General features: G+C 49.1%; 1 protein-coding gene across 8 annotated transcripts in view; it reads left to right on the top strand.

Moving 5' to 3' along the window:
- ATRX (P-loop containing nucleoside triphosphate hydrolases superfamily protein) overlaps positions 1 to 14,231 on the top strand; it is a 172,871-nt gene that overhangs the window by 133,351 nt on the left and 25,289 nt on the right. The window lies entirely within an intron of this gene.

Raw genomic sequence — 14,231 nt, 5'->3', positions numbered from 1 at the left:
GTTTATGTGGTGCTACTGCAAATCTCTCTGTTTTCTTTTTTCTTTTTTTTGCAGAAAGGGTCCTTCTATTAGTTTTTACCTGCCAAGCAAACTACATTTCCTCATCAAGAGGGTACATTTTACAGCTAGAAAGGGAGGCTCGCCCATGATCATCCATGTGTGTACAATGGCTCAGTCATAAAATGGGAGGGAAGAGCCACATTAGGTAATCTGTTATGCCAGTCGCTGCCATTGTCCACCATGAAAGAGGGTCCTGTTGTAGCTGAGCTAGAGGACGGGCCCTGACCAGTCCCCTCTGACTGCCTCCTCATGATCAGGATTGAGGTTTCACTATTGTGCTGCTGCAACCACAACTCTAATTCTCTAGAAGGTGCACTTTGAGACCAAGGCTGAATGTGAGCAAGCCAGCCCTTCCCCTACACCTCAAAGAAGAAGCACTCTTCCTCGGCCGTACAGGCTCTGACTGCGATCAGCATCTCTATCTGCACGAAAGCTCCCATTCACGTTGGGCTCTAAAGCTCATAGGGTATGTTCCAATCTGTCGGGAGCGCTGCCTATATGCCGTACCTTAGCTAATCCTCCCTGAAGAAGGTCAATGTGTCCTCTTGAACATTGTGGCTGACAGCAAAGTATGAAGCCAAGGTTTTGACCGCTTGGAATTATCGTAGGATGACAGAGGTCGACACACTTTTGAGGTACAATCGGAGGGGATACTTTTCACCTGTGGCTTCTCTTAGGAACTCTCCTCTCAAGTAGCAAATGGAGCCCCTTTGTCGTGGCTTACCCGAAAAGCTACTGAGTTTTTGTTTGAAGGACCATTCCTATAGCATCTTGCAGCTTATGGACCGTGCTTCCGACGGCTATTCATTACTCATAGGAGCTTTGACTTTTCAGACAGGCACTTTGGCCTTCAAGTCACCAGATAGAAAAGTGGATCTTCGAGAATGTGCATAGATTGCAGAGCTTTTAAAAAGAGTACCATTAAGAACTGGTTTTGAATACCCTGAATGGAGGATATGCTTGATAGATTGCAGGAAATAACTTGTTTCAATGGAATCGATCTTCAGAGTGGCTATCATCAAATAAGGATCCGCTCCTCGAGATGTATACAAGACCATATTCAGCGATTGTATGATTTTTTGGTGATCTCAAATGGGCTCACTAATGCTCTTGCAACATTCAAAAGGATAATGGGCAGGATCTTTTGAGAGCATAGATAGTATATGGACACATTTTTTGACGACATCATTAGTTTCTCAAGGCCCAAACCAAAGCATTGAGAGCATCTGAGATGAGTGTTAGAGCACCGAGGGAACATAGATTGGTGATCCATGAAAAGGAGAGCGAGTTTTTGTTCGCTGAGATACTTCTTGGGACACATTGTTTCATCCAAGGATGTTAGCATGGATTAATCTAAGGTTGAGGCTATATGCGATTGGTCTACATTGTGGAATGTGCATGATGTGAGGAAACGTCTTGGGCTTGTGTTCTTTCTATCGGCGGTTCATCGCAAATTTCAGAGATATCTTCGCCGATGCACGCCCTTATGTAGAAAGGGTATCATTCACTTGAGGACCTAAACAGATTACGGCATTCGAACAACATAAGCCGAAGTTGTCTACAAGGCCTTTTGAGGTTTACGGTGATCATTGTGGGAGCAGTTTGGGAGCGATGTGATGTAGGACAGCCATGTAGCAGCTTACGAGAGTCCGAGGCTTTTGAAGAGTGAGAGGGTTCCTGTAACAATTTTGGCTAACGCCGTAAATGAATAGAAACCACAATTTTGGCTAATGCCGTAAATGAATAGAAACCATTTTTGTGCACACAAATTTATTGGTACCAATTAATTTAATAAAAGACAGGTATGTTTCCGGTGCAATTCAGACAAGCACCATGAATAAGATGGTGTCCCTAGTTTTTTGAAAAAGGAATGATTTGTTTTTTTTTTTTTTTGGCTGCCCATGAAAGTGGCGGGCCGGACAAAATTTATATGGACATCGTAGTGAGAACAAACAGACTCGTCAGGAGGTGTGGGGACAGGAAGGTCAAATGTGCTCCAGATTGGTCAGATACTAATCCTTTAGCGGTGGTTTTTAAACCTAAGGTTTAAAACCTTTTGAAATAACGGGTCAATCTAGTGTCAAACTCCACAAAATTTATAAAGATTAAAATAAGGCTAAAAGAAAAATGAAAGTTGTAGCGTGAGTTTTTGAGGCAGGGTATGATTTTTTATGAGCTCTCTCTTTCTCTCTCTTTACTCGGGTGGAGATTACTAGACTCATTCGCCAGTGCCTGATCCAGCTGTATACCAGGAGGACATGGATAGAGCCGCCACAGGAGTTGGGCACGAAGATGGCTTTCTATAGAGAGCATCTTCTCCGCCTCACAAAAGATGGGTTTGTGATTTGACCCAGCTACATCGATATACATATGTCTCATGGTTTGCGGTGTGCCATTGGTCAGATACGCACATCCTCACATCAGCTGGAGATTGAGACTGGTAGATTCAAAGGGGTACCAGCAGACGACTGGATATGCCGCTTATGCCAGCTAGAGCCAGAGACAAAGCTACATTACAATGTCATTGCACGGTGTACTATGAGATTCGGGGCCGTTTCCACTGCTTATTTAGAGAGGGTTTCGGTCCTTTCTCTAGGGTCATGAGTTATGAGAATCAGAGACATCTTGGGCTATATCTACTTGAGTTACACAGATATAGAGACACTTTACTGAAGAGAGTTAGAAATGAAATGAAATGATATATTAACGTCTTCAAAAGGCCAAAATGACCTATGAGACCAAGCTGTTACAACATTATGAATCTGCTACCATGTCCGGAATCAAAAAGAACTAAAACAAAAATACTACTACTACAGACTGGGACTGTATAAATGTGCCAGCTAATACAAAAGGTGCCTAGGACACTGAGCAGTACAATGAGAGAAGGGGGGGGGGGGGATAGATATGGTCCATCCTCATCCGCACTCTGGCCGTCGAGAAAGTATGGCTCGAATCTTCTGCTGTAGTCTCCGTCTATACTGTGTAGCTCCTCTCCTCAATCGCGGTCTTCTAGATCTCCCTAGCTCCAATGCTCGGTCTATGAGAATGCCAGTAGTGGTAGTATGAGTGCGGGCAGAGCTCTGCAATGGTGGCTGCTCCTCTGGGTGTCCAATATCTAGTGTAAAGAAACCTGTAATCTGTCTCTGTAGTAGGCTACAATGTCACTTTCGCAGAACACACAGTTAGTACAGTTGGTTTGGTCTGGGTCACATTGGACGGACTCTCTGGGTTGGGCAGTGACACGTGGCAGGGATACGGACGGTGGTCTAGTGGACATCGTGGCCAGGTCACCTTCACCACTGAGTGTGGAGATAGACTTGGATGGCTGACGTTTATGAGCTGTTGGTGGCTCTTTATGGTTGGACATATGAGTAGTAGCTGTTGGGTCATCATTATCATCTTTTTCATATATGGTCCGTCGTCGTCGTCTAGAGGAGCGAGTCTACACACAGCACGTTTGCACCGTGCCTGCACATCTGAGGCTCGACATCCCATTGTATCCGTGAGTTTTGGGCTGGGGCTGAGTGTGCTGCCACGCCAGAGTCTGTATTGTTTCCTTTGAGATAGTCGAGTCCATATGTCTGGTGTGTTGTTGTGTCTCTGTGTTGATTTTCTGTTATCTGTTGTTTCCTGTGTTTTCATTCTGTTTTGAGTGAGATCTCACGCACATTGCACTGAGGAACACCCATTGTAGAGAGCACGACACACTGTCCACGCTATAGTCTCTCTCCAGCTCTCCTCAGTAAAGTGTCTCTATGCCTATGTACCTCAAGTAGATACAGTCCAAGACATCTCTGATCCTCATAACTCATGACCCTAGATAGAGGCCCAAAACCCTCTCTGAATAGACAATGGAATCGGCCTCGTATCTCATAGTACATTGTGCAATGGCATATGTAATGTAACTCTGTCTCTGGCTCTAGATGACATAAGCGGCATATCCTACTATCTGCTGGTATCCCTCTGAATCTGCCAGTCTCAATCTCGAGCTGATGTGAGGATGTGCGTATCTGGCCAATAACACAACGCAAACCATGAGAAAGATGTGTGTCCATATAGCTGGTCGAATCACAAACCCATCCTCTGTGAGGTGGAGAAGATGCTCTCTATAGAAAGCCATCTTCGTGCCCAACTCCTGTACCGGCTCTATCCATGTCCTCCTTGTGTCGAGCTGGATCAGATCCTGACGAATGAGTCTAGTAATCTCCACTAGATATGGGACAGGCAGAGGAGCAGCCATTACTGCAGAGCTCGGCCCACACTCATTCGACGACTACCGGCACTCTCATCGACCGAGTATTGGAGCTACAGAGATCCAGACGGCCACGATTGAGGAGAGGGTCTACACAGCATCGACTGAGACTACAACAAAGGATTCGAGCCATACTCTCACGACATCCAAAGTGCAGATGAGGATGGATTCTAGTAGTAGTAGTATTTTTGTACCCAGACATGGTATCAGATTCACAATTTTGTAACAGTTTGGTCTCACAGGTCGTTTTGGCCTTTTGAAGACTTTAATATAGCATTTCATTGCATCTCTCTCTCTCTCTCTCTCTCTCTCTCTCTCTCTCTCTCTCTCTCTCTCTCTCTCTCTCTCTCTCTCTCTCTCTCTCTCTCTCTCTCTATCTCATGCTCCCACCCTCACAAAGGCCTCATAGAGGCTAAGGAAAGTATATGAAGGTTAAGGGTAGCCAACAGATGCTTGTGTGTGTCTCTCTATGAGTAGTGGCACTCAGACCAGTGCTCTTATTGGCTTTCCAAACAGTTTTCAGCTCTAAAACGAGCTCAAGAAGACTAAATTTTAGATCTTGAAGCAACGAAAGGCTAGCTGCTTCTGCCTTCGCCCCATCCCTTGTGCACGCTCCTACACCCCCTCTCCCTCGCCATGGCTCTCTCCCTCCCCCCCCCCGGACGCTGCCCTGCCCCATACTTTTCGCTACCTGCCAGCGCGCCCACCCCAGCCCACAGCCCCCTCACTTTCCCGCTTGCATCCCCCCCACCCCTTTTCTTAGCTCGCAGGAATCCGTCCTTGCAGCCTTCTGGGAGCTTCGCGTCACTTTCCGCTTCCTCGACTTAGCAATAGACACAGAATGGCGGCTTCTGCTCCACCTCAGAGGGACTCCACTGAAGGCAGTCTGAAGCCCCCTCGCTTGACATCGCGGAGCCTACCCTTCGACTTGCTCTTTCGCCAGAAGAGCAAGCGAGCTTGATGGCCGAAGTGGAGCGCTTGCAAGCCACTTCAGTTATCTGTAATATCATTGGCACTCGGCCCAGTCGGGGCGAGGTTCAGGATTTACTACAAGCCCGGCTTCTCTCCGATGTGGGCAAGATCACCGATGTCTAGATCCTCGGGAGAGAGTACTACCAGGTAGAGTTCGAGTTTGCAGATATGACTGCCAAGGTGATTTCGATGAGCCCACTCGGCATCTGAGCAGCTCGAGCTTACCTCCGACGTTGGCATCACGGTTTTGACCCTAGGAGGCAGACTTGCCGATTTCGGTTTGTTTCCCAGGCTTGAGGCGAGAGTACCTCATCCTCCTACTTAGGATTTGTTCCATGTTCGCGACAATTTTGGAGTCTCCACGCATTCGAGCTTCAGTTGGGGCCAAGGCCGCAGGTTTACCTATTGTGCGGGTTCTCGTTCGTGACACGCACTCCCTTCCCAAGGTGGTACTGCTGGCTAGGGTGAAGTGGGGGATGGTTCAGAAAGAGTGTGGAGTATTCGGGTCTCCCAAACCAGTGTTTTATTTGCAGACAGATGGGCCATTTGGCAAAGGCCTATCATCGCAGGAGACCTCTACCCACAACGCATGCGCAGCCTCACAAGGATGAGCATGCCAAGCATCCAGATACACAGGACACACAGGCTGGTACATCGAAAGAGACCAGTGATCAGACAGCTCACGGTTGGCAGTGAGTGCCTGGCCGTCCCGACAAGGGAGGGCTCGCCGCACTGCTCCCCCTGGTGGCCGCGACCTACTGCAGCTCAGCAGCACCTGGTTCCGATTGGGAACCGTTTTGACCCCCTTCAGCAGGACCTACCTGAGTAGCCTCGTCCACTTCAGTTCCTCGACCACCACCTCCTCCTCCCTCAGGTGCTGCCGCTTCCCCCCCCCCCCCCCCCCCCCCCCCCCCCCCCCCCCCCCCCCCCCCCCCCCTCCACCTTCTCCTCTCTCCTCGATGGGGCCCATAGCCTCATCTCACGACCCTTCTTCCACTCCTCCTCAGACGTAGGATACTGGACACGCTTCTGGTGCGAGGGGTTCTCTTGGTAGTGCTTTAGCTACGAGCCGTGTGGTTTGAGAGGGATAATCCCAACTAACGCCTTTTTTTGGTGCACACTTCTACCTTTACAGCAGTCCCTAGAGGTCTGACTAGCTTTGACATTCACAGACGCTGGGAGTTCTTCGACTACAGCTTCACTCGGTTTTCTGGGTGACTCTTCTCCTGAGTTGCAAGAGGCCAGCTTTCGAGTCCACGTCCTCTTTCTTGCAGCTAGAGGCGTTGAGACCCTGGACACAGTGGTGGGTTTCTCCTTTCTGCTGTGTGGTAGGGATCACATAGAGTGGACCGAGCACACAGTCCTGGGCTGGCTCCAGACTCAGGCTACTGAGTTCTCACACCACACAGGGGACTTAGTGGTGGCAGATCTGGTGCACACTTTTGTCTCTTGCCAAGTTCAGCGTGACGCCTCCAGATGCATCGGGTTGGAGGCACATTGTGGTGCATTTGTTTGCTGACACTCAGTGCCCTCCTTGTTATGTATTTGTGCATGAGGATTCTTGGACAGAGGATGTAGCCCTTCGGGCTTCACACTCGGCTTGGGCCTGGGCGGGACAGTCACTTCTTGCGCGCTTGTCTAGAGGTCGTTCGGATGCGGATTACTCCCCATCCAAACCGGCCTCAAAGATAGCGAGGTTGGTTGTTGCGACAACATCTGTTTTCTCTCACTGACTCCATGAGGATCATCTCATAGAATGTGCAGGGATTAGGAGGGCCCTAGTTTCAGCGTCAGAGGGGTCGGTTGCGTCACGAGCAGCAGAGATGCCTTGTGGGTGTGAGATTGGCATTCTTATGCTCTACATGAGCATCACCTTTGTGAGAGCCGTATTTGGCGATGTGGTTAGATTTTGCGTGGCCGTTATGAGACGTTTTGGTCAACTGCTTTTGGACCTAGACGCATCAAGGGTGGGGTATGTATGACCATTGTGGGCAGAGGGATTATTGTGCCAAGCAAGGCTCAATGGATTACTATGGAGGTTCAGGGTTGCCTCATGGGCTTCCTGAACATCTACGCGCCCAATGTGGCAAGCGCACGTGCATAGTTTTGGGCTCACATTGTAGAGTCTTTGGCGGAGGCAGAGCATTGGTGCATTGGGGGAGACTTCAACATGTTGGAGGACCCAGCTGACAAGATTGGAGGTAGCCATACTACTGTGCATGGAGATGAATTGGCAGCTTGGGAGAGGTTATGTATGACTCTGCGGGTTTCGAATGTGTGGCAACATCTGGCTTTGTGAGGCCACCTGACAGCAACTCCTTCTCTTGTTCGGACCATAGAGTGGGAGGAGTGAATCTATCTCGGATAGATCGCCTCTACACTAGTGATCACTTCTGTGACTAGGGTAGGACTGTTGGCATTTTGGGTGGGACTTCCTTTTCGGACCATGCGCGAGTGATCCTCACAGTGACTGATAGGCAGAGGAGGAGGGAGCACGATGCTACGCATCCCTCAGAGGGTCTTGCTGACTCTGCGCTCAGAGAGCGAGTGGAGGCTCTTTGGACAGAGAGCTTAGACATGCAAGATTCTCCTAGTGACAGAGTGGCCTCAGGACTTGCTCAACTTAGTCGACTCTTTTCTTCAGGAGTCTTCGACTCACCTTGCCGCAGCGAGAGAGGAGCAGCGTCTCCGAAGGAGTGTTGCTTCCCTGCAGAGGATGCAAGAGCAGCATCCAAAGAGTCCTTGGTTGGAGGAGCAGTTGCAGCAGGCTCTCTAGGAGCTCGTCAGCATAGAGGAGAGGCACCATGAGTTTGCTTTCCATCGATAGGCATCTCAGTGGACCCAAGTGGGTGACAGTGACAGGCGCTTTCTTTGAGGCAGTGGGACCTCGGCATACGCATGCCGAGGTCAATCTATAACCGGCCTATACAACGTAGAGGGCTGTACTATTTCAATTACCTGTTAACTTTACACAGAGCACTGAGAATGAAAGAGAACACAGTTGCGTCCAGCGACTAGAATGTCACTGCGCACACGAGACCGACACCCTGTAGGCCCCAAAGATTGGCGCCCCTTTCGGTATTTCTTTATTCAAATTAAGGTAGACGATCCGACCACTTAGCACAAGCTTTCACAAAGCTGTCCAAACCTGGCGAGGGCTGAAAACGCAGGTTTTCGACCGGATTTCGACAGCATAACGGCGCAAAAACACCTGTCTAGGACGGATTCCCTCGACATCTGGAGGCTTTCTGGTGAGCTGTCACAGAAATTCAGCGGGCTGTAATTCTCTGTTTTTCACTGCCGGGAGCCCAAAAGCCTGTACACGCATCCCAAGGCTCTCACGAGGCTCCCCCGATGTTCCCTTGCATTTTAAGTGCGAAACCCTAAACCTGCAGAAAAACACAGCAGGCTGTAATTCCCTGTTTCGGATCGTTTTTAGCGGAGCGAACACGCCTACGCGTGTCCCAAGGGCTCCCGCACGCAATGGGACAGTTCCCCTGTGAATTGGACGAGTTTTCACGCGAGAAAACTCTCCAAACTCGGAATCTTTCGTGATGGAACAGTGCGTACCTGTGGGGGATTAGCAATTAGCTAATCCGGTTCCTATTCATAAGGCTCTTGCCTTGGCAAACGCGCATAAACCCCCAGAACTGTACATAGGTCAAATGAGAAGCCCACTAGTGGGGCATAACATATTGTACGTAGGGGAGAAAGAGAGCAGCATGTAGTGTGCGGGGCATCACTCCCGTCACCATACTGTGCATAGAGGGCAAGGTAAGCATTCCATAGCTTCTGTACCTGCTACAATCCACCTGAGGCTGAAAATGGCGCCCCCTTTGTTCATATGCAGCTCGTTTTTGCCTCCCAGAGTGGCAGAATCGCTCACAGGCTGACACGTCGCCCAGTTTCCGAGTTTGGGCTTTCCCTGCTAAAAATATCTCAACTGGTGCGTCAGTTGACTTGGCAGCAGAGCAATAAAATGTTCCCCTTGTCATTCCAGAGCTAATGACGCGAACACATTTTCCGGTCAAAAATAGCAGTTCCCTAAATTTTAGGAGATGCTTCCATGGCGTCCCTATCGGTCTCCTGACCATCATTGAAGACTACCATTTGACCACCATCTACAATGTGGGTTAATTTACTGGCCCCTATCAACTTATAAAGTTGTAGTGACTTGACGAGTGGCTCAAATTCCAGTTTGGCGCACACGAGCTTCCATACTCATCAGAATTCAGTGCTAACTGGCCCGGGCCGTCCCTGTCTGACCGACCTAGATCCCCGATGTGAGAAACCCATTTGGTTGCAGCCGTTTCACACTGGCCATGCAATGTCCACTTGCACCTTTTCAAGGGTTTTGGGACAAACAAGTAAAAATAAAATAAATATATCTAATACTTATTTACGGAAGGCAACAGGAAAAATACACCTCCTGGTGACACAATCAGTTGAGGAGGCCTGACCGGTCAGTTGCTATTGACTTCTATCGAGATATATTGTCTTCAGAGCTTGAGTCAGAGCGCCAGGATGCATGTAGAGAGCAGCTGTGGGCACAGATGCCTTGTCTTGTGACTGAGGAGATGGGCCAGAGGCTTGAGCTTCCCCTTTAGCTAGAGGAGCTACACGCGGCTTTTAGGGGACTACCCTGTGGTACCTAGTGAGGATGGTTTGACTCCCAGCTTTTTCTCGGAGTACTGGGACTTGCTTGGCTTAGATCTCTGCAGCGCTTCTCAGTACATCCTGCACACAGGAGAGATGCTTGACAGTATGAGTGAGGGCCTGGTTTACCTCATTACCAAGGAGGGTGGCTCCTTGGATGAGATTCGACAGTGGCGACCCATCACCATCCTCAACTCATCCTACAAAATTCTAGCCAAGGCTCTGAGTTTGAGGATTCATCCACTTCTAGAGAGCATTATACATGGGACAGAGGCAGGTTTTGTCAAGGAGCGTAGTATCCTTGACAACATCTTTACTTTTTGGGAGGGCTTTGCCCTCGCGCGGCTCTGTGGTGAGGATCTGGTGATACTTCTCGATTTTGAGAAGGCCTACGATAAACTTGACTGGGATTTTTTGGAGGGCACTCTACGCAGGATGGGTTTCTTAGATGCTTGGATCAAAGGTGTGTCAGCTCTGTACAGATGGGAACACAGTCAGGGTGATCGTTTCATGCTCACACGTTCAGTCAAACAGGGTTGCCCTCTTGCCCCCTTCCTCTTTCTGTTCTATGTTGAGGCAATGAGCAGGTTTTTGGTTTCAGAGCAGGTTGGTTTACGTGGCTTAGCGCTCCCTATTCTGGGAGATGAGGCAGTGATGCCGAGTTTGTAGACGACTCAGCCTTGTATTGGATGGCCAGGGGGCCAATCTTCACAGGTCTGAGCAGGCTCTTGAGACCTTTTGTTGTGCATCAGGCGCACTGATCAACTAGAGAAAGACAGTGGCTTTCTCGGTTGGTAGTGCTCCTACGTCTGATTGGATACCAGGTGAGGGTTTCGGATGGATTCTCCCAGAGATTGCAGTTCGATACTTGGGCTGTCAGGTTGGCTTGGACTTGTCTCCCGAGTAGCAGATTGCTCCCCTCCTCCTGTCCATCAGGAGGAAGTTGTTACATTGGAGGTCCGCACGACTTTCTCAGGCAGGCAGAGTTGTAGTGGCCAACGAGGTGTTGTTGGCTACTATGTGGTACATCAGTTCTTCTTGGATCTTTTCGAGTTCTTGCATCAGCCAGGTAGAGAGGCTAATCAAGAACTTCCTTTGGTCAGGGTGTGACACTCAGATAGCCCGGGCCAGAGTGGCATGTGTTGGGTTTTCAAGCCCATCTATTGTTATGTCTAATCCCCGTGGGAATACATCCTATCAACAAGTACTACACACTCCAGTTCAGGTAGTATGCCTGGAGAGTTGCATGGAAAGTTTTAAGCATCTATATATGTAAAAGGCTTTTAATAAAAAACATAGCGTTGTCTTTCTTTTCCACTGTGTCGACTCCTACCCTCTCTCGCTCTCGTTTTCTCTGCAGGCTCCTCTTCTACTGCATCTTCTCCACACCATGCCTCAAAGGCGGCACCCACCATAGCTAACCCTCAACAACTGGTATCAGAGCTAGGTGCTCTCTCAAGGTGGGCATAGCTTGGCTAGCGGCATCAAGCCACACAGTGGCGCTGCAGCGGAAATTCCTAGGCGTGCATATCAAAAGTAGGTGAGCCAGTAGGCGGTGAAGACGAAGGCGTCAGAAGAGGGGGCCATAAGCGCAGGGCAGATGTGCTGCTGCTGGCGCTACAAGGCAACGAGAGGTTGGTAGCCGGTTGCAACAAAGACGGCGCGATTGCCTACATAGTGCAACAACCAGGGCGGTAGCACTTCTCAAAAGGCTGTGGGAAGGTGAGCAAAGGATTGTTGGTTGATTGTGGCAAGGCAAGGCAAGGCAAGGTGTTTTAAGACGTTGCAGGCAGGCACATGCAAAGCCGGAGGTGCTGAGGTCACAGTTTACAGAGCCGCAATTGTGCAACCTAAGGCAAGAGAGAAGTCGATCACAGAGCTCGTGAGCCACGCCATTGGAGGCTACTGCGGTGCCATCCTAAACCCCTACTGCTGCTCGCGGTGCTTCACAGACCCGTTTGGTTTCCAGGAATGAGTCGATTGTGTGCACATTACAGAATCGTTATTTTTTTAAAAGGTTTTGAAAAGTCTCCTATTAAAGCTAAAGTTCACACATAAGGTCAGTCAAGACACCCCATCCGTGCTCAGATTAGTAGCCTATTGACTCGTAAACTTGAAGACGTGCTAGCTCAAGAATAGTAAATTGTGGACGGATCTTGTCAACCCTTTTGCTTCTAAAGCCTATTTCTACAATAGCTTAATACATGCAAGCAACGGCAAAACTGACAAGACGAAGATCTATTTGGTATTGAAGACCTATTTGACAGAGTCTTTCCTGGCTTCATAGGCATGTTCCGAGTGCCACGCAAGCTTTACGACATGCTCAATCACATTGACAATCACAAGAAAGAAGAAGCTTTGCTTTCAAACATTTGGTCCATCAACAATCCGCCGAGTTCAAAGTCGATTTTACATGTTCAGTGTCATAGGTTTATTTCAAATTTGGTATGTTGTCAATATCAATCTCAAAGCCTTGTTTTAGCCTCTCTATTGTCAGTTATTGTCATGCTTGTCAGTTGTCATCATATCAAAATTTGTACGGGATATAGACACTGCCACAAAGATAAGTGGTAAGACCTCCCATTTTGTCAGTTCTCAGCCTATTGTTATCACTTCTCATGAGGTTACTGGGTACACCTTAAACCCAAGGTTTGGCAGTGAACCAAAAACTGCACTTTTGGTAGCTAATTTTTGACCTACACCCTATCTGTTCAAGGGGGGGTTACTCACCTAGCACCCGGTTATGGATAAACCAAAAATCCTTGGTTGTGAGAAAACCTAAAATTCACGGTTGACGAGTACACCAAAAACTCGAGGTATCATGAGAGGGTTTGTCTAGTTCGGGCTTGAGGGGGGGATTGTTGGGTTTTCAAGCCCATCTATTGTTATGTCTAATCCCCGTGGGAATACATCCTATCAACAAGTACTACACACTCCAATCGAGGTAGTATGCATGGAGAGTTGCATGGAAAGTTTTAAGCATCTATATATGTAAAAGTCTTTTAATAAAAAACATAGCGTTGTCTTTCTTTTCCACTGTGTCGACTCCCACCCTCTCTCGCTCTCGTTTTCTCTGCAGGCTCCTCTTCTACTGCATCTTCTCCACACCAGCCTCAAAGGCGGCACCCACCATAGCTAATCCTCAACATCATGGCAGGTCATCATTCTTCCTTGTTCTCAGGGAGGGTTAGGGATCATAGACCCAGCACAACAGAGTAGAGCCCTTCTAGGGAAGTTCATCGTCAGAGGACTTCTTCCAGGAGAGGAGCTGTGGAAGGAGTTCTTGCTTCAGCGGCTTAGTACTAGAGTGCCTCAGGCTAGAGGTCCCTGGAGAACTTCGACCAGATGGATTTTCACAGAGATGCGCAAAGTTAGCTTGAGCAGGAGACTGGAGGACCGCTTCGCTGTGAGTCTGCTCCGATCCTGGGAGCAGCTGCGGAGAGGCCTAGAGCAATGTCAACCTACTTGCACGGAGGAGTGCCTGAGACAGCCCCTTGTTTGGAACCCCATGGTTAGCACTCAGAGAGGCCACTTGGTTGGTAGTAGGCCTCATGTTTCGTGGGGTTCCATGGCATAGGATCCAGCATGCACTCTAGGTGGCTGGCTACAGTTTTTAGGCTTGTCAGAGGAGCTTTAGGGGATCCAGCTACAGGGCATGAGAGGGGTGCATATCATGTGTCAGGACATCTATGAGGCCGTACCAGTTGAGTGGCTCACACCTCTCGAGTCTGCAGCACCCAGATGGATGGGAGCCCTCACACGACTGGAGGTTCTCATCTTAGTTCGGGCTTGCTCAAAGACTGTACCCTCCCTGTTTTTCAAGCTACAAAGTGGGGAACGTTTACACCAAGTTGCAGTAGAGGCCCCACAGGTGGCAGAGTGTTGTTTTCAGAGGATCCAAGTGGTGGGCATCTATGAGAGGACTTGTGTCATAGATCGTGACCCAGCAGCTCTTGCGACTAGCCACTGGAGACTGTGGGCTTGGGAGAGCTGTCCACTCGCACGAGTACAGTGGGATCTTGGAGAGTGCTTTTGGAGGGACCCTTTCTCCTCAGCAGACCATCGAGGTGTCCCTTTATTTCAGTACACTGTTCGGCTGGGACGACACATTCTGGCAGCGCAGAGAGAGGCTCGTCCTACTGCAACACCTCATTGGCAGGAGGAGGGTCTCACAGCTGAGTTCTTGGCAGCTTTTTGGGAGAGGTTGTGGCACTCCAGACAGCCAAGGCGAGTCACTTTGTTACAGTGCCTGGTTGCACATCGAGCTACAGCAGTTGGGAGCATGTGCAGC

This window comes from Adiantum capillus-veneris, chromosome 5 (assembly GCF_014529385.1).
Source record: "Adiantum capillus-veneris isolate H3 chromosome 5, ASM1452938v2, whole genome shotgun sequence".
NCBI lineage: Eukaryota > Viridiplantae > Streptophyta > Polypodiopsida > Polypodiales > Pteridaceae > Adiantum > Adiantum capillus-veneris.
This window is presented reverse-complemented; position numbering and strand designations above follow the sequence as displayed.